We start from the raw sequence: 21,473 nt of genomic DNA, 5'->3' as shown, positions 1-21,473 counted from the left end.
ATGTGTCCACATCTGCTCGTATGTATACGTGCTCGTATGGCATACGCGTTCATCTCCACGTATGGCGAAACACATATATACGTGTGATACGTGCCTCATATATACGCTATTGGATATGTGTCACACCTGTCCCTCGTATATACGAGAGCCACGTAACCTTCGTACAGATACGAGGGCCTCGTCATGGGGATACAATGGCCTTGCTACACGTACTCTGGTGTACAGTTAATAGCTCTGAATATGTAGGCTACCTGAATGAACTTGCAACCCTTCAGTGCAGCAAATGCTGCATCCCAGCACTAAATACCCGGCTGCAGTAAATGAAATAATTTTTCTTGCTGCCTTTATTTTATCATTTTTATCTGACTACAGTCATTGACTACAGGGGCAGGTGCAGGCGATGATTACTTGATGTCGCTCAGCATGTCCGCCAGGTAGCAATTCAACTGCTCTCCACATTTTCTCATCCTCGGCAGCTCGTGCAGCTTTGATGTATGCATCAATGCATCTGAAAGAGTATTAATCATGACAAAATTGAAGACATGCAGGTGCTGTAAAATAAAGTTATTTAAGTCACGCACATTTAAATAAACAAATGACTTTGTCAGGCAGGAAATGTACCTAAATAAAAGAGGCTTACTGCCCAGAGCTGCTAGTTTTTCTGAGCTCATCCGAGGCTTCTGCATGGCACCAGCCTTAAGGAATTGCCGGCACACTGAGCCGGTGATGCTCCTTCCCCGAACGCTCTTTCCACTAAGGCTCTTCGGGGAAGCAGCATCACTAGGAAGGAGCGTCACTTTTGTGGGGAACCCCACAAATGTTTTGTGGCGTCTTTGCAAAACAAGAAGTCTCGACCTCGAGAAAGAAGCCAGCGCCACCGCTCTGCAAAGACAATTTCCGCTCCCGCGGTGGACCTGCAACAAAACAGCTGCACATATGCTTTGTATAAAGCCCTATAACAGATTGGGGAGGAGTTATTATTTGCCACATTAAAAGTGCTAAAATCCTATTCCTCAGGACTCCTATATGTAACATTAAGAAAATGGCAGTTTTCCTTGCAAACGCTACTAATGATAAAACATGACACATCGCTCTCTTCTTTGGAGTGAGCAGCGCGATGGCCCACCAGGTCTCGTTTGTGTGCAATCATATCAAGCTGCCTCTGACAACATAGATGAGCCTTTTTATCTCTACATCAGGCTCCAGTGCACCCTGGCAACAGTAATGCTGCCAAATATTCGGAAGCACAGATTTAACAGACGAAAGATTATGAATATTTAAAACAGCAATGAAATCTTAGCACAAGAGGCTGGGCTAATTAGAACAAGAAAGGTGAAAGGTTGTGGCCATGGACTAGTGATCTAAGCCTTCATTAAGCCAAGCTGCCCTGAGCTGTCACAGGTTCAGATTGTGCCTGGGGCTCCTGTGCAGGCAATTTGTTCCGCTCCATTCCATTTAGATGGAAAATTTCACGTGTTCGAGAGGGGTGCCCTGATCCTCAGCCCTATACGTTTCCACAGTTTCTAGATTGTTTGGCTGCAGTTACCAAGAACGAGAGTTAAAAGCATTTCAAGCTTACAAACTAGTTCTAAATATGAGAAACCATCGTACCTGGCCATGGACCTCAGTAAGAACTCCTGGATTCCGTGGTGCAGCAGGACCGACCCATACTACTGGAAGCCTTGAAAGTGTGCAAAGTGTTCGCATTTGCAACAAGAGTAATGTACAGTGTCGGTGAAGTCTGAAGGCCAAAGGCTTTTCGCTTCAGCCGCAAAACAGAGCCATTACGGCAATATTAAAGACCGAGTGACCTTGAAATGCTAGCAGGTTTCTTCTTGCGATACAGAAGCTTCCTGCTTGACTACAGTTTTGAATGATCCGCTACATGAATTATTCTAGGAACTTTGATTTCACTGCAGCTGAATGCTGTAGCCTTAACACTTTTGATCAAGACTGTACATGGTACATTAAAGGTACAGTGAGGAGAACTCAATAAATTTTTTTTGTAAGCAAAATCTGAAAGTTCGGCATTTCATGGCTTTGTTGCCGCTTGTCCGGGAGCAAAAGATGCATTTATTTCAAGGAAATTTGGATTCGAAGTTGAAAAAGTTTTTCTCGCCACTCTGATTCACTCGGGAACTCTTATTACATCACGACGCACTCTTATGACGTTACAGGACGCAGTGACGTGAAACGTGACGTAAACGCAGACTCCGTGATTTCTCGCGGCTAGTGGTGCAGTCTAGCAGCAGCCAAAATGAAAGCTACCGCCGCCACACGTTGAAAGCATCTATCGGGGGTCGCTACCATTGCTTCGTTTACGTTTGCACCGGCGTCTTGCCGCCGTTACGATGGATCCCGTTCCCGAGCCCGATTACAAAAATCTCGCAAAAACTCCGGCCTGCATTTCAGCGACCTCAGCCCCACACAGCGTGCGATGCTTTTGAGAGAGCACGGTTCAGGTAGGCGCCGGCGGGTCGTTTGCCCCTTCCGCCATGAGCAGCCGCTGTAAATTAAGTATCGTAACCCCAGTGCGGGTTGTCGCGAGGGGCCAGGACAAGGTCAGTGCGTTGCGCCCATCGGAGGCTGGCCGGGGCTTTGGGGTCAACGGATTGTGATTCCTTGAAAGGCGCGGTTGCACGGTGCAGAAGGCGGCGTCGATATCCCCCATGGTTGCGAGGGCAAGGTTATTTATTTACTTTTTTGCCACAAAAACGGATGGGTACTCAAGGGCGCTCGCATTTAAAGTAGGCGGCTTGAAAGTAAAGTCGACGCTTCAACAGCCTCTGCGCGTTTCCGGATGGAACATGGTTCACTAGATCAAGCTCTCTCGCCCACTTGCATGTACCTTCAGATGTGTACTGTGAATGGATTAAATTAGGCGAGAACTCGAAAAGAACAGCACCGCCCAACTACCGAAGCTATTGAATGATGTCACAACGCGCACCTCGCCACGGAACCGTATCAGGCTGGTCTGGCTGGCACAGCTGGCGCACTCGGCGCGAAATAAAGACGTGCTCCAAATCTCCGCCAGTGCGGTCAGAGTGCGCCTAAGCCGCCGAACGCGTCACCGGTCAAGCGCGGTTGGAGTACAGAGGGTCTCGCTTTCGCCGAAGTCACGTTGGTGTGCAGTGCGCGCGCAGCCGTTACGCCAGGCTACAAACGCGCATTAATGGTACACTGAGGAGAAATTAAGGTTGCCCTGTATCGATAGAATACAAGCTCCTGATCACAAAAACGCCACTCTTAATGAAAACAAAGGTCTTGTAAGGTAGAAAATAGCAAGGACCAAAATACAGGTATCGCCGCCACAGGGCAATCTCGCTTGTACAAGCGCGATGACGTCATAGGACAAGAGACGCCACCTTAGAGGAATGTTCCTTTTTACATGGAAGGTGCGAATCTCCGAGGCTGACAAAAGAAGGTTGCGGGGTTCAATATTGAAGTAAGTTTTGTTTTAAAACCGATAGCGCACTTTTATCACACCAGGAAGACAGAGAAAAGACCACCTGAATGTTGGAAGCAAAGAAAACCAATGCTTGGCGGCTCCACAGGAAGTCAGGAGAGTTTCGATTTGTTACGGCGCTTCACGTCTATGAGCTTTGCTTGCCCTGTGGTTTTGTTTTTGATGCACCTCGAGTTACAACTGCCGAACAGCAGAGGAACTCCAAGTGCCGCTTCAAGTGCTAGTTAACGTTTGAAGCAACCTGTTAAGGCTGGTCAAATGATCGCCACGGTCGATGAAAAACTATGATGGCACCATGGTCGGTGATCGTACAAGGCAGTTCGCAGTATAAAGAGCACTTGTGTCTTCACACGCTCGCCCGGCGAAACATTCTCGGCTGTGCCAGTCAACTTCAAACTACTTACCGAAAATTGTTAGAGACGGGAGACAAGGTACAAGGGAGTTAAGAAAAATATGCTGATGGCCTAGCTCTGTTAGGAAAGCATATACGTAGCCAAAGCGCGGAGACTTCTGCATCGGATGAGTGCATCCACTAGATGCACCTTTATTCATGGTTAATTCTTGAGCCGTCGTGGCGGAGTATATTCTACTTCCGGCCACCGAGTGTGACGGACGTGTGATGACGGGCTCCGTAGGAGCGGCTTCAGCGGCTATGTCTGGCTGCGGTAACAGGTTTACTGATGAGGAAAATGCTTACCAGGTTGTTCTGCCAGGATTGCCTACAGGGCGTTTCGTTGTAAATACAGTTTTTTTGCACGCCGATATCAGAGCCCGCCCGTACCGGGTCGAGGATTTCCGGGACGCCCTAGCTCAGCACGCGCTGTTCCCCGATATTATCGCCCTGGGGTGTATCGGATGAGCCACGTCTGGGCATTCACTCTCAAGGATTCCGAAGCCGTAACGAAGATGTTGAGCGTCGGTGAAATGCTTGTGAAAGAAAGCCGCTGTCTGGTTATTGACCGGACCAATCAGGATGTGCGACTGAAGCTGCACTGGCTGCTGCACAACGTACCGGACGAAGACGTACGTGCTGCCTTTGCGCCGTTCTAGAAAGTCACGGAAATCGCTCGAGAGCGTTCGCGAGTGCTGGGTGTGCTAGAAAAGGGCTTGACAACGAGGCTCGTGACACTAAAATATAAAGCCGACAACGAGGCTCGTCACACTAAAATATAAAGCCGGAGTTAAGCTTAACGACTTGCCGCACCAGCTGAACGTTAGCGGTGAGTTGGCGCTGGTCGTTGTACCAGGACGTCCCCCGTTGTGCCTACGCTGTCGCAATACGGGCCACATCCGAAAAGAGTGTCGAGTCCACGTTGCGGAGCCTGCCGACGGTTCGGCCACGAAGACGGGCAATGTGCCCGCACTTATGCGAGCATTGCTGGCCCGGGGACCAGTGAAGACACGGCTGAGCTGCTAATGGACGAGGTGGACGCGGAGGACGCGGCCCGTGAATCTGGGCAGCCAGCGACACGGGATGGGCCTACGTTGACGCGCCTGACGAAGCAAGGAGCGAAGACGTCCACCGCAGTTGCAGCGGACGTACTAGTGCAGCGTGACCTTCCAACAGAACCCGTGAGCACGCAGAAGGAAGCGACTGGAGCTGTTGCTGAAAATCCCGATAACGTAGGACCGGACAACAGCGAGGCCATGGATTCCAGCCAGAAGGCGGCCGGCCTCATAGCTGCGAAGCGCTCCCAGGAGGAAAGCGTCGGTGCAAAGCCACAGGTAGGCGCTGGCGCTGATAAGCCGCCGTCGAAATCCCCGGGAGTTCGGCGCTCGTCTTTGAAACCACGGCCCAACTTTGCGGCCGAGACACAGCAGGCGGGGAAGCCGCCGCCCTAGCGCAGCAATGTGTTTGTGTAAGTGTGTTCCTGTTTTCCGCGGTTTTGGGTGGAAGTACCAAGCAGACGTAGTTTCAAGGTCTGGAAAGGCCGGCGGAGGACTGCCTAGCGTTTTTCCCGGTGCCTGCAAACGGACTAATGGATTGGCGACGCCGCACAGAGCACACTGTGAGTCGAAGTGTTTCGTCTGTTATGGTGGGCGTGTACATCATATGTCAGCTATTCCTCACGCATGGCGATGAAACTTGACACAGTTTTGCGCATAGCAACATCGAATGTGAGGGGTCTTGGTGCTCGTAGGCGCCAATGCCAACTTAATCGTCTTCTTGCTGACAATGCGCTGGACATCGTAGCTGTACAGGAGACGAAGATTGAAAGTGAGGAGTTTACTGGGCGTATGGTGTCCACCTTTAGTGCATTCTTTAATGTCTGGTTTGCCATTCTGTTGGCACCTCGGGTGGGTGCGCCCTTTTTCTGCGCAATAACTTAGGCATCAGTGTGGAGTCAATTTTTTCTTGTCCAAGTGGACGTCTTCTTTTAGTGGACTTTTCTTTTTTGAAGTTATACTGGCGCATTATACGCGTGTATTAGCCGAACGTTGACTCGGAACAAGAATTTTTAAACAGATTGAAGTCTTACATTGTTTGTGATAAAGTGCTGTTGCTTTTGGGCGATTTCAACTGTGTGTGTGCCGCTGCCGATCGAGTGAAGCGTCCGCCTGTGCGTGATAGGAGTGCACAATTATTAAACGCTTTGGTTAATGACAACAGCTTAGAGGATATTGGCAGCATATTTACCTGCGGTAATAGACCGCTATACACACACTTTCAAAGTGATAGCCATGCCAGATTGGATAGAATTTATGCATCTGTTGAACTTGTGCCCCTTTGCACAGGTTACAAAGCTGAACCTGTGGCGTTTAGTGATCATTGTCTTGTGATAGGAAGTTTCGGTGTGAAAGAAATGTGTACGCGCTTGAACTGGAATCTCTGGAAATTCAATGCCAAACTCTTGGAGGACAAGGGATTTTTAAAAGCCATCGTAAATGAAATGCAGAGGCTGCTCGAGGAGCGGCCCAGTCTTTTTGCCGTTCAGTGGGAAGACTTCAAAGAGTGGCTAAAAAGTAAAGCCATAGAAAAGAGTTGCTCCAACCGACACAAAGAAAAGCAAGAAGAAAAAGCAGCGCGCGAGCAACTGCAGTTTTTATTAAGCATGGAAAGCTCCGAGCCCGGGAGATATGCAAAAGATATAAGGAGTGTGAAAAGCCAGCTTGAAAGACTTGACAGTGAAAGGTATAAAGCAGCAGATATACGCGCAAGGGCACAAAAACTGTTGGCCGGTGAAATACCGACAAAGCGAGCCTTAACAGATGAAAAGCGGTACGCTAGACAGAAAGAAATCGGGCAGATAAGAAATGGTGCTGAAATTTCATGTGATGCCAATGTAATCCAGCAGTCATTTCAAAAGTACTTCAACGACCTTCTTGGCCAAGTAAGAGAGATTGGTGATGCTTTCTCTTCAGACTTTTTGTCGTTCATGCCAAGACTCGAGGATGATGTAAAGGAGAGGCTTGAGGTACCCATAACTGAGAATGAAATAGAATTTGCAATTGAGGACTTACAGACTGGTAAAGCTCCAGGACCTGATGGGCTGGGCGCCGAGTTTTACAAAACATTTAAGCCCATAGTTGCTCAGTTACTACTAAGAGTGCTGGATGAGGCGTATGAACGTGAGCAAGTACCGCTGTCATTCACCACATCGCACATTGTGTTGATAACAAAATCAGATGACCCAGAGAAGAGTTTGTTGGTGGGGTCCTATCGCCCGATAAGCCTCACCAACTTTGACTACAAAATATTCATGAAGGTCCTAGCTAGGAGATTCCAGAGCGTAATAACAAAATTGGTTGGGCCGCACCAGACTTGCGGAATTAAAGGACGCAGCATTGCCACGAATGTACACGTCGCACGTACTGTATTGGAATGATGTGATGCGATGGGGGACCGCATTGCTATAATGCAGCTGGATTTGGCAAAAGCATTTGATCGTGTGTCTCATGATGTACTTTTTCACATACTAGAGCACGAGAACGTTGGCCGCATTATCATAGAAGGCGTCAGAATGGCATATTCAAACTGTACCACACACATTATTCTAAATGGTGACCTCACAGATAGGCTGGTAGTCCGTTCGTCAGTAAGGCAGGGATGCCCGCTGTCGCCCCTTTTGTTTGCGGCATACCTAGAGCCAGGGTTTAGCTATTGCCAAAAGTGACCGCATCTCAAGCTTTCGATTGCAGTCGGCACATCTCAAAATCCTCGCTTACGCGGACGATATCGCAGTCTTCTGTTCCAATCGAGAAGTATTACTGAAGTGATCACTATCGTTGATAAATCTTGTAAGCAAACAGGGTGTATGGTAAACTGGAACAAGAGCTCTGGATTTTGACGCGGGGACTGGAAAACAAGGCCTGATCACTTCTCCCGGCTGCGATGGTCTTGCCTGATAACGCAATATCTCGGCGTCCCTTTTAACTGTTATCGAGACCCAAGTGAAAGTTTTAACGAGCAATGCTCAAGGGCGAGGGAGAAAGCAGATGCATGGCAAGGGAGGCAGTTATCAATGTTTTCACGAAAATGTGGTACATGATGAATGTTCTGTGTGCGAGTCGGGCCAGCATTCAAAAGATGCATCGCGTGTTTGCTGTGTTTATTTGGGCGTCAAGCTGGGAGAGAACTAGCCGTACCAATTTGTTTCTTTCGGTTAAACGAGGAGGGTTCGGCCTCGTGCACCTTTTCTTGCGCCATGTTGTGTCGCGTTTTATCTTTTTTCCGAGATCAAAGAGATCCATTTCTGCGGACTGTTATCCAAGTAAGGTTGCAGAGACTCCTCCCAGAAATCGTTGTCTCATGCTGTGAAGGTATGTGCGGTGCTGTCAATGGGTGCACGCGAGAAGTTGTACTTTCTTTTCTTCTGCTGTACGCGCGTTTTTCACTTGAGTACTTGGGTAATGTTTCCAAAAAAGAGTTGTATAAGAATCTTGTGCAAACAATGCTGCCGATTCCCATTTATCGTTTACCGCACCGTGGAGGCCCAGGACAAGACGTATTAAAACGAATTAAAAGAATGCCGGTTAAACCAACCATAAAAACTTTCTTCTTTAATTTACATTGTAACACACTCCCTGTTAAGACGTGGCTGCATGAAAAGGGGATTTTCTTCCCATGGACGAGCAACTGCCTACTATGCAAAAAGCCTGAAATGGTGGAGCACGTGTTTCTTGAATGTTGGGATCCAATTTTTTATTGGGATGTCCTCCAACGAACCGTGGAAAAAGATTTTCCCCTGCATCCATACGGCATGGCGTTTTTGCCGATCACAAACGAAGGAGGAGTGCCATATGATTTATTCCTGCTCTTGGGCCTCCACAGCCTTTGGAGGACACGAATGCAAGTGCGACATGCCGATGTTAATGCCCGTTCGGTGCGAGAAAACTTTATTGAAAGTGTTGTGAGCCTGAGAGAAGTGTATCGTGCGCAAGCTGAACCACCCGAATGGACCTTTGTTCTGGACGACTGAGTTGTCTTGAGAAGATTTTAACCTCTCCCGTGTCAGCCAAGTAGGCTGCTGCTGTTTTTATCATTTCTACTTTTGTTTTATCATGTAAGAATCGGCAATAAATAAAAAAGCCGTCGTGGCGGAGCGGTAGTCTCCGCCTCAAACAACAAAGGCCTTGTTTCGATTCGAGCCTTGCCACAGGTTTTTTTTTTATTCAGTGAGTGGGCGGGGGGTTTCAGTGGCTGCCATAGGTGCCGCCACTGAATACGCTGGTTAGCGGTTAAGCGCAGGCTCTGTTAGGGTGCGTTTACACTCCGGAGTATTGCGCGCGCGTGCTGCATGGCGACGTCACGTCGGCCAAACCGAGACCCTCTATGCTCCAACTGTGCATGACCGCCGACGCGTTCGGCGGTTTCGGCGCACTCTGACCGCTCTGGCGGAGACTTGAAGAATGCCTATTTTGCGAATGGTGCGCCAGCAGCCGCCGGCAAGGCCAAATCGATTCAGCTCTGCGGCGAGGTACGTGTTGTGACGTCATTCAACAGCTTCGGCAGTTGGACGCGGCTGTTCTTTTCGAGTTCTCGGCTAATTTAATCCATTTACAGTACACATCTGAAGGTACATGAAACTGGGCGAGAGAGCCCGATCCATTAGACCCCGTACCGCCGGAACCGCGCAAAAGCCGTTGAAGCGTCGGCTTTACTTTCAAGCCGCCACCTTTAAACGCAAGCGCCCTTGAGCGCCCATCCGTTTTTTTTGGCAAAAAATAAAATAAATAACCTGGCCCTTGCAACCGTGGGAGACCTCGATGCCGCCTGCTGCACCGTGCAACCGCGCCGTTCAAGGAAGCGCAATCCGTTCGCCCCTAAGCCCCGGCCAGCCTCCAATGGGCGCGACTCACCGACCTTGTCCTAGTCAATTGTGACTCTCTGCACTGGGGTTATGATATTTAATTTGCAACGGCTGCTAACGGCGGAAGGGCGAAACAACCCGCCAGCACCTAACCTAACCGTGCTCCCTCAAAAGCATCGCACGCTCGTTTGGGCTGAGGTCGCTGAAATGCAAGCCGGAGTTTTTGCGAGAACTTAGTCGTCAGGTTCAGGAAAGGGATCGATCATAACGCAGGCAAGACGCCGGTGCAAACGTAAACGAAGCGACGGTAGCGACCCCCGATAGATGCCTTCAACGTGCGGCGGCAGTAGCTTTCGTTTCAGCTGCTAGACCACACCGCTAGCCGCGGGAAATAACAACGTCTGCGCTTACGTCACGTTTCACGTCACTGCGTCCTGTAACGTCATAAGAGTGCGCCGTGATGTCATAAAGTTCCCGAGTTTGAATCGGAGTGGCGAGAAAAACTTTTCAACTTTGAATCCAAATTTCTTTAAAATAAATGCATCTTTCACTCCCGGACAGGCGGCAACAAAGCCTTGAAATGCCGAACTATCAGAATTTGCTAACAAAAATAATTTGATACAGTTCTCCTAACTGCCCCTTTAAAGAGCCTGCGCTTATCCGCTAACCAACGTATTCGGTGGCGGCATCTATGCGCGCCACTGAAACCCCCCGCCCACTCACTGAATAAAAAATAACTGTGCCGAGGCACGGAATCGAACCAGGGCCATTGTAGTTTGAGGCGGAGACTCTACCACTCCGCCACGACAGCTCAAGTTTTAACCATGAATAAAGGCGCATCTTCTGAATGCACTCTTCAGATGCAGAAGTCTCCGCGCTTTCGCTACGTATATGCTGGCCTAACAGAGCTAGGCCATCAGCACATTTTTCTTAACTGCCTTGTACCTTGTCTCCCGTCTCTAACAACTTTCGTTAAGTAATTTGAAGTTGACTGGCACAGCCAGGAATGTTTCGCTGGGCGAGCGTGCGAAGACACAAGTGCTCTTTGTACTGCACACTGCCTTGTACGATCACCGACCATCGTTGCATCATGGTTTTTTATCGACCGCGGCAATGATCTGAGCAGCCTTTACAGGCTCCTTCAAAGCTTAACTAGCACTTGAAGCGGCACTTGGAGTTCCTCTGCTCTTCGGCGCTTGCAAATCAAGACGCGTCAAAAACAAAACCACGAGGCACACAAAGCTTATAGACGCGAAGCGCCATAACAAGTCGAAACTCTCCTGGCCGCCTGTGGCGCCGCCAATCATCGGCTTTCTTTGCTTTCAACATTCAGGTTGTCTTTTGTCTGTCTTCGTTGTGTGATAAAAGTACATTATCGGTTTTAAAACAAAACTCATTTCAATATTGAACCGCACAACCTTCCTTTGTCAGCCTGAGAGATTTGCAGCTTCATGTAGGAAGAAAAATTCCCCCAAGGTGGCGTCTCTTGTCCAGTGACGTCATCACACTTTTACTTTCGAGATTGCCCTGTGGCGGCGATACCTGTATTTTTGTTCTTGCTATTTTCTACTTTACAAGAACTTTGTTTTTCAGTAAGAGTGGCGTTTTGGTGATCAGGAGCTTATATTCTATCGATACAAGCCAACTTCAATTTCTCCTCAGGGTAAAAATGATCTAAAACCGTGCGAGAGAGACTAAAATTGCAGGGCCAAAAGCGGCAAATAAGAGGCTGCTCATGACATGGCGGCAAACACACCTGAAAACTACTAAGAGCCAAAAGGTTCTAAAATCGCTGAAAATCAAAACCGAATGAAGAAATCACCTAAATGACATCTGGCTCAAATAATCTACTTCTCGTTTCGTCAGGGCGATCGAGGGAGAGCTGACACAGTCCTCTCCTAGTTTCAAGATGTGCAATGCCTCCATGATTTGGCGAGTGCTTTGATGGGCATTTTTATCTAGAACAGTGCAATCTTGAAACAACGGCTTGCAAGGGCGAGACGGACACTTCAAGCAATGCACTCCCAGGTTCCTCTTTGCTGTGTTGCTGACGTCATTAGAGTGCTCCATCAGTCGCTCATTAAGGCACCGACCAGTTTGGCCTATGTAAGCCCTGCCACAACTCAAAGGAATTTTATACACGACACCGACTTTGCACGATACAAACGGTGAACGGTGTTTGGCCGGGCAGGCTGGTTTACGCTCTGCAGGGGCGTTTACTCTGTGGCAGAGCTTGGAGAGCTTGTCGGGAGCCGAAAACACCACTCTAACATCAGCCCGCTGGCCTATTCTCTTCAACCGGTGAGACACCGCGTGCAGGTAAGGAATCACAACAACCTTGTTGTGCTTGTCTGGAAACGCCACTTCGCGTATTCCTCCCTTAAGCTTCTTCAGGAGGCCTTCTGCTACCGAGATGAGAAGTGTCTTAGGGTAGCCTGCTCGTTCCAGCCTAGAAGACTGTTTGTTAAAGCTGTCACCCATAGAGTGCAGACAAGATTTCTTTAGAGCATTAGTAAAAACACAGTAAAACACAGATTTTTTTACCCTTTTTTCTTGGCTTTATTTTCCCCTAGCAAATTGTTAGTGCCCTGCTTTTTGCTCCCTAGTTTCATTCCTCGCCTTGTACTGCGGTTTAAGGCCCTTTGGTTCTTGTTTTTGTGTTTTTGTTGCAAAATGCCGGTGCCTTGTCTTATCGTTCATCATTGACTTGCACTGCGTTGTTGTTTGTTATTAGCAGTCATCCTTGTGCGCTGTTGCAGCCTCTTCTTTTCGCCTTTAAATATCTTATCCCGCGTATCAATTACAGCAGTAGCGGCATCATGCGTTCCCTTCCCTTTCCTGTATAAATATCCCCTTTCCGCAATAAAAATTCAGTTGAAGTCAGCGCTGTGGTGTCTTGTCTCGCTTCATCCCCGTCTTTATTTGCGTTCGATCTAATGAAGCATTCGGTCAGGAAAGATATTTGAAGGCAGTGCGCAATGCATACTGGATTGTTTTTTCCGAATATATAGCTTTCGTCGAACTATTGGAACTTTCTGGAATTCTTTTATTGACATATCTCAAATAAACCCTTCTTTTTTGCAAGAAAAAAAACATACACGGGTAGGCGGCCCTATAGATACGTGATCGGCCCGCTGGAGTGGGTATATCTCGCATATTGTATATCTTATATTGGTCGCAAAGCCGATGTCTATTGGTAAACAAGTTTGAAGCATCCGAGGTGTTCTGAAAGACGTTCGATCTGACGAAGCATTCGGTTAGGAAAGATCTTTGAAGGCAGTTCGCAGTGCATATCGGATTGTTTTTATCCGAATATATAGCTTTCGTCGAACTATAGGAACTTTTTGTAATTATTTTATTGACATATCTCAAATAAACCCTTCATTTCTGCAAGAAAAAAACAGAGACGGGTAGGCGGCCCCAGTAACTGAATGACTGAATGGTTAACAGAATAACAGAATGATTAGAAAGGGCCAATCCAACAGATTTTTACTAAGAACAGAAATTATGTGGACATGTCCTTAGTGTCCCTTTGAGAAGCAGCATTTTCTTTTGTGTGTTGCGTAAACTATAGCTGAATAAAACTCAAGAATGAAGTGGCAAATGCTTCTCTATAATTCACTTCGCAAGTTGTTTGCATGGAAGGCACGACAACCTGAGCCAGTCAGGATGGCACACACTATATAATTGGGTTCCTGCATGCCTACCACACCCGTTGCCTTGTGACAGGTAGCTCTAGTTCTGTGAATGAAGGTGTACTAGTGTTTAGGCTGTTTATTTCTTCAGCAGGTGACACTTGATGTCTTTTTATTTTTATGTTTGTTTTAAGATGGGTGGACATGTTTACACAGTGAAGAGGGCATATATGGCCCACTTTTCTTTTTCTCATTTCCTGTCCATATTCAGTTCTTAAGTTGTCACGTCACAGTTGTTTGGATGGACATTTATTCACTCCATTGTGGTCTATGCCCAAGGAAGCTGAATCAAATCCAGGCGAGAGCAGCCACATGTTGATATAGGTGAAGTGCAAAACACTCCTCTTTGCTGTGCTTTCTCAGCGCATCTGCAGTTGAAGTTCATCTGGAGCCCTCCCTATTGAAAAATCTCGTATATATGTGTTAAATGTGTCTCATATATACGCAATTATTGGATATGTGTCCACATATATGGTCGTATGAATACGTGCTCGTATGGCATACGCGTTCTCTCCACGTATGGCAAAACACATATATACGGGTGATACGTGCCTCATATATACGCTATTGGATATGTGTCACTCCCGTCCCTCGTATATACGAGGGCCACGTAACCTTCGTACAGATACGAGGGCCTCGACATGGGGATACAATGGCCTTGCAACACGTACTCTAGTGTACAGTTAATAGCTCTGAATATGTAGGCTACCTGAATGAACTTGCAACCCTTCAGTGCAGCAAATGCTGCATCCCAGCACTAAATACCAGGCTGCAGTCAATGATATAATTTTTCTTGCTGCCTTTCTTTTATCATTTTTATCTGACTACAGTCATTGACTACAGGGGCAGGTGCAGGCGATGATTACTTGATGTCCCTCAGCATGTCCGCCAGGTAGCAATTCAACTGCTCTGCGCATTTTCTCATCCTCGGCAGCTTGTGCAGCTTTGATGTATGCATCAAATGCATCTGAAAGAGTATTAATCACGACAAAATTGAATACATGCAGGTGCTGTAAAATAAAGGTATTTAAGTCATGCACACTTAAATAAACAAATGTCTTTGTCAGTTAGGAAATGTACCTAAATAAAAGAGGCTTACTGCCCACAGCTGCAAGTTTTTCTGAGCTCATCCGAGGCTTCTGCATGCCACCAGCCTTAAGGAATTGCCGGCATACTGAGCCGGTGATGCTCCTTCCCTGAACGCTCTTTCCCCTACGGCTCTTCGGGGAAGGAGCATCACCAGGAAGGAGCGTCACTTTTGTGGGGAACCCACACAAAGTTTTGTGGTGTCCTTGCAAAACAGGAAGTCTCGACCTTGGGAATGAAGCCAGCGCCACCGCTCTGCACTGACAATTTCCGCTCCCGAGGTGGACCTGCAATAAAACAGCTGCACATATGCTTTGTATAAAGCCCTATAACAGATTGGGAAGAGAGTTATTATTTGCCACATTAAAACTGCTAAAATCCTATTCCTCAGGACTCCTATATGTAACATTACGAAAATGGCAGTTTTCCTTGCAAACGCTACTAATGATAAAACATGACACATCGCTCTCTTCTTCGGAGTGAGGAGCACGATGGGCCACCAGGTCACGTTTATGTGCAATCATATAAGCTGCCTTTGACAACATAGATGAGCCTTTTTATCTTTACTTCAGGCTCCACTGCACCCTGGCAACAGTAATGCTGCCAAATATTCGGAAGCACAGAACTAACAGATGAAAGATTATGAATATTTAAAACACAGCAATTAAATCTTAGCACAAGAGGCTGTGCTAATTAGAACATGAAAGGTGAAAGGTTGTGGTCATGCTTTAGTGATCTAAGAGCTCATTAAGCAAAGCTGCCCTGAGCTGTCACAGGTTCAAATTGTTCCTGGGGCTCCTGTGCAGGCAATTTTTTCCCGCTCCATGCCATTAGGATGGAAAATTTCACGTGTCCGAGAGGTGCGCACTGATCCTCAGCCCTTTACGTTTCCACAGTTTCTAGATTGTTTGGCTGCAGTTACCAAGAACGAGAGTTAAAAGCATTTCAAGCTTACAAACTAGTTCTAAATATGAGAAACCATCGTACCTGGCCATTGACCTCAGCAAGAATACCTGGATTCCATGGTGCAGCAGGACCCATGCTAGTGGAAGCCTGGAAAGTGTGCAAAGTGTTCGCATTTGCAACAAGAGTAATGTACAGTGTCGGTGAAGTCTTAAGGCCAAAGGCTTTTCGCTTCAGCCGCATAACAGAGCCATTACAGCAATATTAAAGACCAAGTGACCTTGAAATGCTAGCAGGTTTCTTCTTGCTATACAGAAGCTTCCTGCTTGACTACAGTTTTGAATGATCCGCTACACGAATTATTCTAGGAACATTGATTTCACTGCTGCTGAATGCTATAGCCTTAACACTTTTGACCTAGACTGTACATGGTACAATAAAGGGACAGTGAGAAGAACTCAATCAAATTTCTTTTGTAAGCAAAATCTGATAGTTCAGCATCTCATGGCTTTGTTGCCGCTTGTCCGAGAGCGAAAGATGCATTTATTTCAAAGAAATTTGCATTCGAAGTTGAAAAAGCTTTTCCCGCCACTCCGATTCAAACTCGGGAACTCTTATGACATCACGGCGCACTCTTATGACGTTACAGGACGCAGTGACGTGAAACGTGACGTAAACGCAGACTCCGTGATTTCTCGCGGCTAGCGGTGCGGTCTAGCAGCAGCCAAAATGAAAGCTACCGCCGCCACACGTTGAAGGCATCTATCGGGTGTCGCTACCATTGCTTCCTTTACGTTTGCACCAGCGTCTTGCCGGCGTTACGATGGGTCCCGTTCCCGAGCCCGATGACAAAGTTCTCGCAAAAACTCCGGCCTGCATTTCAGCGACCTCTGCCCCACAGAGCGTGTGATGCCTTTGAGGGAGCACGGTTAGTTAGGCGCCGGCGGGTCGTTCCCCCTTCCGCCATGAGCAGCCGTTGCAAATTAAATATCATAACCCCAGTGCGGGGAGTCGCGAGGGGCCAGGAGAAGGTCAGTGCGTCGCGCCCATCGGAGGCTGCGCTAACTTCTTCTACATCGGAGGCTGGCCGGGGCTTTGGGGTCAGCAGATTGTGATTCTTTGAACGGCGCGGTTGCACGGTACAGAACACGGCGTCCAGGTCTCCCATGGTTGCAAGGGCAAGGTTATTTATTTATTTTTTTGCCACAAAAATGGATGGGTACTCAAGGGTGCTCGCATTTAAAGTAGGCGGCTTGAAAGTAAAGCCGACGCTTCAACGGCTTCTGCGCGTTTTCGGAGGTACAGGGTCCACTGGATCGGGTTTTCTCGCCCACTTGCATGTATCTTCAGATGTGTACTATGAATGGATCAAATTAGCCGAGAGCTCTAAAAGAACAGCACCGCCCAGCGACCGAAGCTTTTGAATGATGTCACAACGCGCACCTCGCCGCGGAACCGTATCAGTCTGGTCTGGCTGGCACAGCTGGCGCACTCGGCGCGAAATAGAGACATGCTCCAAGTCTCCGCCAGTGTGGTCAGAGTGCGCCTAAGCTGCCGAACGCGTCACCGGTCAAGCGCAGTTGCAGTATAGAGGGTCTCGCGTTGGCCGACGTGACGTTGGTGTGCCGTGCGCGCGCATGAGTTACGCCAGGATATAAACGCGCATTAAAGGGACACTGTAAAGAAATTGAGGTTGCCTTGTATCGATAGAATACAAGCTCCTGATCACAAAAACGCAACTCTTACTGAAAACAAAGCTCTTGTAAGGTAGAAAATAGCAAGGACCAAAACACAGGTATCGCCGCCTCAGGGCAATATGGCAAGTACAAGCGTGATTCATAGGACAAGAGACGCCACCTTGGAGGAATGTTCGTTTTTACATGGAAGCTGCGAATCTGTTAGGCTGACAAAAGAAGGTGTCGCGGTTCAATATTGAAGTAAATTTTGTTTTAAAACCGATAGCGCGCTTTTATCACACCAGGAACACAGACAAAAGACAACCTGAATGTTGGAAGCAAAGAAAACCAATGCTTGGGGGTGCCACAGGCAGCCAGGAGAGTTTCGATTTGTTATGGCGCTTCGTGTCTATGAGCTTTGCGTGCCCCGAGGTTTTGTTTTTGACGCACCTCGATTTACAAGTGCCGAACAGCAGAGGAACTCCAAGTGCCGCTTCAAGTGCTCGTTAACATTTGAAGGAGCCTGTTAAGGCTGTTCAAATGATCGCCACGGTCGATGAAAAACTATCATGGCACGATGGTCGGTGATCGTACAATGCAGTTCGCAGTATAAAGAGCACTTGTGTCTTCACACGCTCGCCCGGCGAAACATTCTTGGCTGTGCCAGTCAACTTCAAACTACTTAACGGAAATCATTTATTAGGGACGGGAGACAAGGTACAAAGCAGTTAAAAAAATTGATGGCCTAGCTGTGTTAGGCCAGGACATACGTAGCGAAAGCGCGGAGACTTCTGCATCGGAAGAGTGCATTCACTAGATGCGCCTTTATTCATGGTTAAATCTTGAGCCGTCGTGGCGGAGTGGTAGTGTCTCCGCCTCAAACTACTAAGACCCTTGTTCGATTCTGAGCCTCGGCACAGGTTTTTTGTTCAGTGAATGGGCGGGGGGTTTCAGTGGCTACCATAGGTGCCGCCACTGAATACTTTGGTTAGCTATTAAGCGCAGGCTGTGTTAAGGTGCGTTTACACTCCGGAGTAATGCGCGCGCGCGCTGCATGGCGACGTCACGTCGGCCAAAGCGAGACCCTCTATGCTCCCACTGTGCTTGACCGCCGACGCGTTCGGCAGTTTCGGCGCACTCTGACCGCACTGGCGGAGACTTTAAGCATGTCTCTATTTTGCGAAGGGTGCGCCAGCCACCGCCGGCCCGGCCAGACTGATTCAGCTCTGCGGCGAGGTACGTGTTTTGACGTCATTCAATAGCTTCGGCAGTTGGACGCAGCTGTTTTTTTCGAGCTCTCGGCTAATTTAATCCATTCACACTCGGCTAATTTAATCCATTCACAGTACACATCTGAAGGTACATGCAAGTGGGCGAGAGAGCCGGATCCAGTAGACCCCGTATTGCCTTAAAGGCGCGGAAGACGTTGAAGCGTGGGCTTTACCTTCAAGCCGCCAACTTTAAACGCAAGCGCCCTTGAGTACCCATCCGTTTTTTTGGCAAAAAATAAAATAAATAACCTTGCCCTTGCAATCGTGGGAGACCTTGATGCCGCCTGCTGCACCGTGCAACCGCACCGTTCAAAGAATCGCAATCCGTTCGCCCTTAAGCCCCGGCCAGCCTCCAATGAGCGCGACTCACCGACCTTGACCTGGACCCTTGTGACTCCCCGCACTGGGGTTATGATATTTGATTTGCAACGGCTGCTCATGGCGGAAGGGGGAAACAACCCGCCGGCACCTAACCTAACCGTGCTCCCTCAAAAGCATCGCACGCTCTGTGGGGCTGAGGTCGCTGAAATGCAGGCAGGAGTTTTTGCGAGAACTTCGTCGTCGGGTTCGGGAACGGGATCGATCATAACGCAGAGAAGACGCCGGTGCAAACATAAACGAAGCGACAGTAGCGACCCCCGATAGATGCCTTCAACGTACGGTGGCAGTAGCTTTCATTTCGGCTGCTAGACCACACTGCTAGCCACGAGAAATCACGTCTGCGCTTATGTCACGTTTCACGTCACTGCGTCCTGTAACGTCATAAGAGTGCGCCGTGATGTCATAAAGTTCCCGAGTTTGAATCGGAGTGGCGAGAAAAACTTTTTCAACTTTGAATCCAAATTTATTTGAAATAAATGCATCTTTCACTCCCGGACAGGCGGCAACAAAGCCTTGAAATGCCGAACTATCAGATTTTGCTAAGAAAAATAATTTGATAGAGTTCTCCTAACTGCCCCTTTAACAGAGCCTGCGCTTATCCGCTAACCAACGTATTCGGTGGCGGCATCTATGCGCGCCACTGAAACCCCCCACCCACTCACTGAATAAAAAAAAACCTGTGCCGAGGCTCGGAATCGAACGAGGGCCATTGTAGTTTGAGGCGGACTCTACCACTCCGCCACGACGGCTCAAGATTTAACCATGAATAAAGGGGCATCTAGTGAGTGCACTCTTCAGATACAGAAGTCTCCGCGCTTTCGCTACGTATATCCTGGCCTAACACAGCTAGGCCATCAATTTTTTTTAACTGCCTTGTACCTTGTCTCCCGTCCCTAATAAATGATTTCCATTAAGTAGTTTGAAGTTGACTGGCACAGCCGGGAATGTTTCGCCGGGCGAGCGTACGACGACACAAGTGCTCTTAATACTGCTAACTCCCTTGTACGATCACCGACCATCGTGCCATCATGGTTTTTCATCGACCGCGGCAATCATCTGACCAGCCACAGGCTCCTTCAAAGGTTAACTAGCACTTGAAGCGGCACGGAGTTCCTCTGCTGTTCGGCACTCGTAAATCGAGACGTGCTAAAAACAAAACCATGAGGCACACAAAGCTCATAGACGCGAAGCGCCATAACAAGTCGAAACTCTCCTGGCCGGTTGTGGAGCCGCCAAGCATCGGCTTTCTTTGCTTCCAACATTCAGGTTGTCTTTTGTCTGTCTTCCTTGTGTGATAAAAGTGCACTATCGGTTTTAAAACAAAACTTACTTCAATATTGAACCGCGCAACCTTCCTTTGTCAGCCTCAGATTCGCAGCTTCATGTAGGAAGGAAAATTCCTCCAACGTAGCGTCTCTTGTCCAATGACGTCATCACGCTTGTACTTGCGATAGTGCCCTGTGGCGGCGATACCTGTATTTTGGTTCTTGCTATTTTCTACTTTACAAGAGCTTTGTTTTTCAGTAAGAATTGCGTCTTTGTTATCAGGAGCTTATATTCTATCGATACAAGCCAACTTCAATTTCTCCTCAGTGTTCCTTTAAGTGGCATCTCCAGGGGATTTTAAAGCACTTTGAGTTTACTATCACATTACACTTCTTGAACCTTGTCTCAGTTGCAAAAATAATTCTGCAAAATAATGAAACGTCAACAACTAGAACACAAACAAAAACTGCATTTCGACCACAAAGCCATCCCTAAGGAAAGCTGCTCTGAGCTGCCACAGGTTAAAATTGTGCCTAGGGCTGCCATGGAGGGAATTTTTTTTTTGCTTCATATCATTCTGACGGAAAATTTCCCATTTCCGAGAGGTGTGCAGTGATGCTCATCCCCATGTTTGCAGTTTCTAGATTGTTTGCCAGCATTTATCAAGGATGAGAGCTAAAAGCATTTCAAGCTTACAAAATCATTTTTGTAAGATCGACAATTGGGCTTTGATGCCCCAGCGCCCCGTGCTGAAGAAGGTGCAAAGCAGAGGCGGAAGACGAGGCTCACAATTTTAAGTTTGGCGCACAACAACGCTTGGCTACCGAGGTGCGCTGTACTAGAAAAGATTGTGGCCGTCGACACTTCTTGTTAGCACGGCGCACCGATCCCCTCCACAAGTGTAAAAACGCAAATCAAACAAGAAGTGTGGAAGGTCACAATCTTTGTTAGCACGGCGCACCCCGGTAGCCAAGCGTTCCTGAGCACCAAACTGAACTATGTCAGCCTCGTCTTCCGTCTGTGTTTTGCTCCTTCATCAGCACTGGCCGATGGGGCATCAAAGCCCACTTGTCTGTCTTACATTCTAAATACGCGACACCTTCGTACCTGGCTGCTGACCTCAGCAAGATATCCGGGTTCTGTGGTGCGGCAGGATCCATGCTAGTGGAAGACTGAAAAGTATGAAAAGTGTTCACATTTGCTACTAAAGACTAATGTACAAGGTAAATTAAAGGGCAACTTCAGAGGATTTTCAAACATATTCAGTTTACTATCACATTACACTTCTTGAGTCTGGTCAGTCCCGATAAATAATTTTTCAAAATAAGGAGCAAAGAAATAATGAAATACCATTAACTAGAACTCAAAAAACTTGATTTCAATCAACAGATCAAAATATGATGGTAAAGGGTTTGACTGGTAACACTGGTGACTGGTGGCTGTCATACTCTGTAATGCACCAACTAGCTTTAAAGGAG

At 47.8% G+C, this 21,473-nt stretch overlaps 1 long non-coding RNA gene across 1 annotated transcript; it reads right to left on the bottom strand.

Annotated features, from left to right (window-relative positions):
- Nucleotides 1–14,250: 14,250 nt before the first annotated feature.
- LOC144104805 (uncharacterized) lies at nt 14,251–21,150 on the bottom strand. Its single transcript, XR_013308632.1, has 3 exons — nt 21,103–21,150; nt 15,486–15,551; nt 14,251–14,379 (listed from the first exon to the last, which is right to left on the bottom strand). It is a non-coding gene; the product is annotated as an uncharacterized LOC144104805 (long non-coding RNA).
- Between the last annotated feature and the right edge of the window lie 323 nt (nt 21,151–21,473).

The sequence above is a fragment of the Amblyomma americanum genome, chromosome 1 (assembly GCF_052857255.1).
Source record: "Amblyomma americanum isolate KBUSLIRL-KWMA chromosome 1, ASM5285725v1, whole genome shotgun sequence".
NCBI classification, from domain to species: Eukaryota; Metazoa; Arthropoda; class Arachnida; order Ixodida; family Ixodidae; genus Amblyomma; species Amblyomma americanum.
Note: the sequence above shows the minus strand (reverse complement) of the source record. Positions and strands in the feature narration are given on the sequence as shown.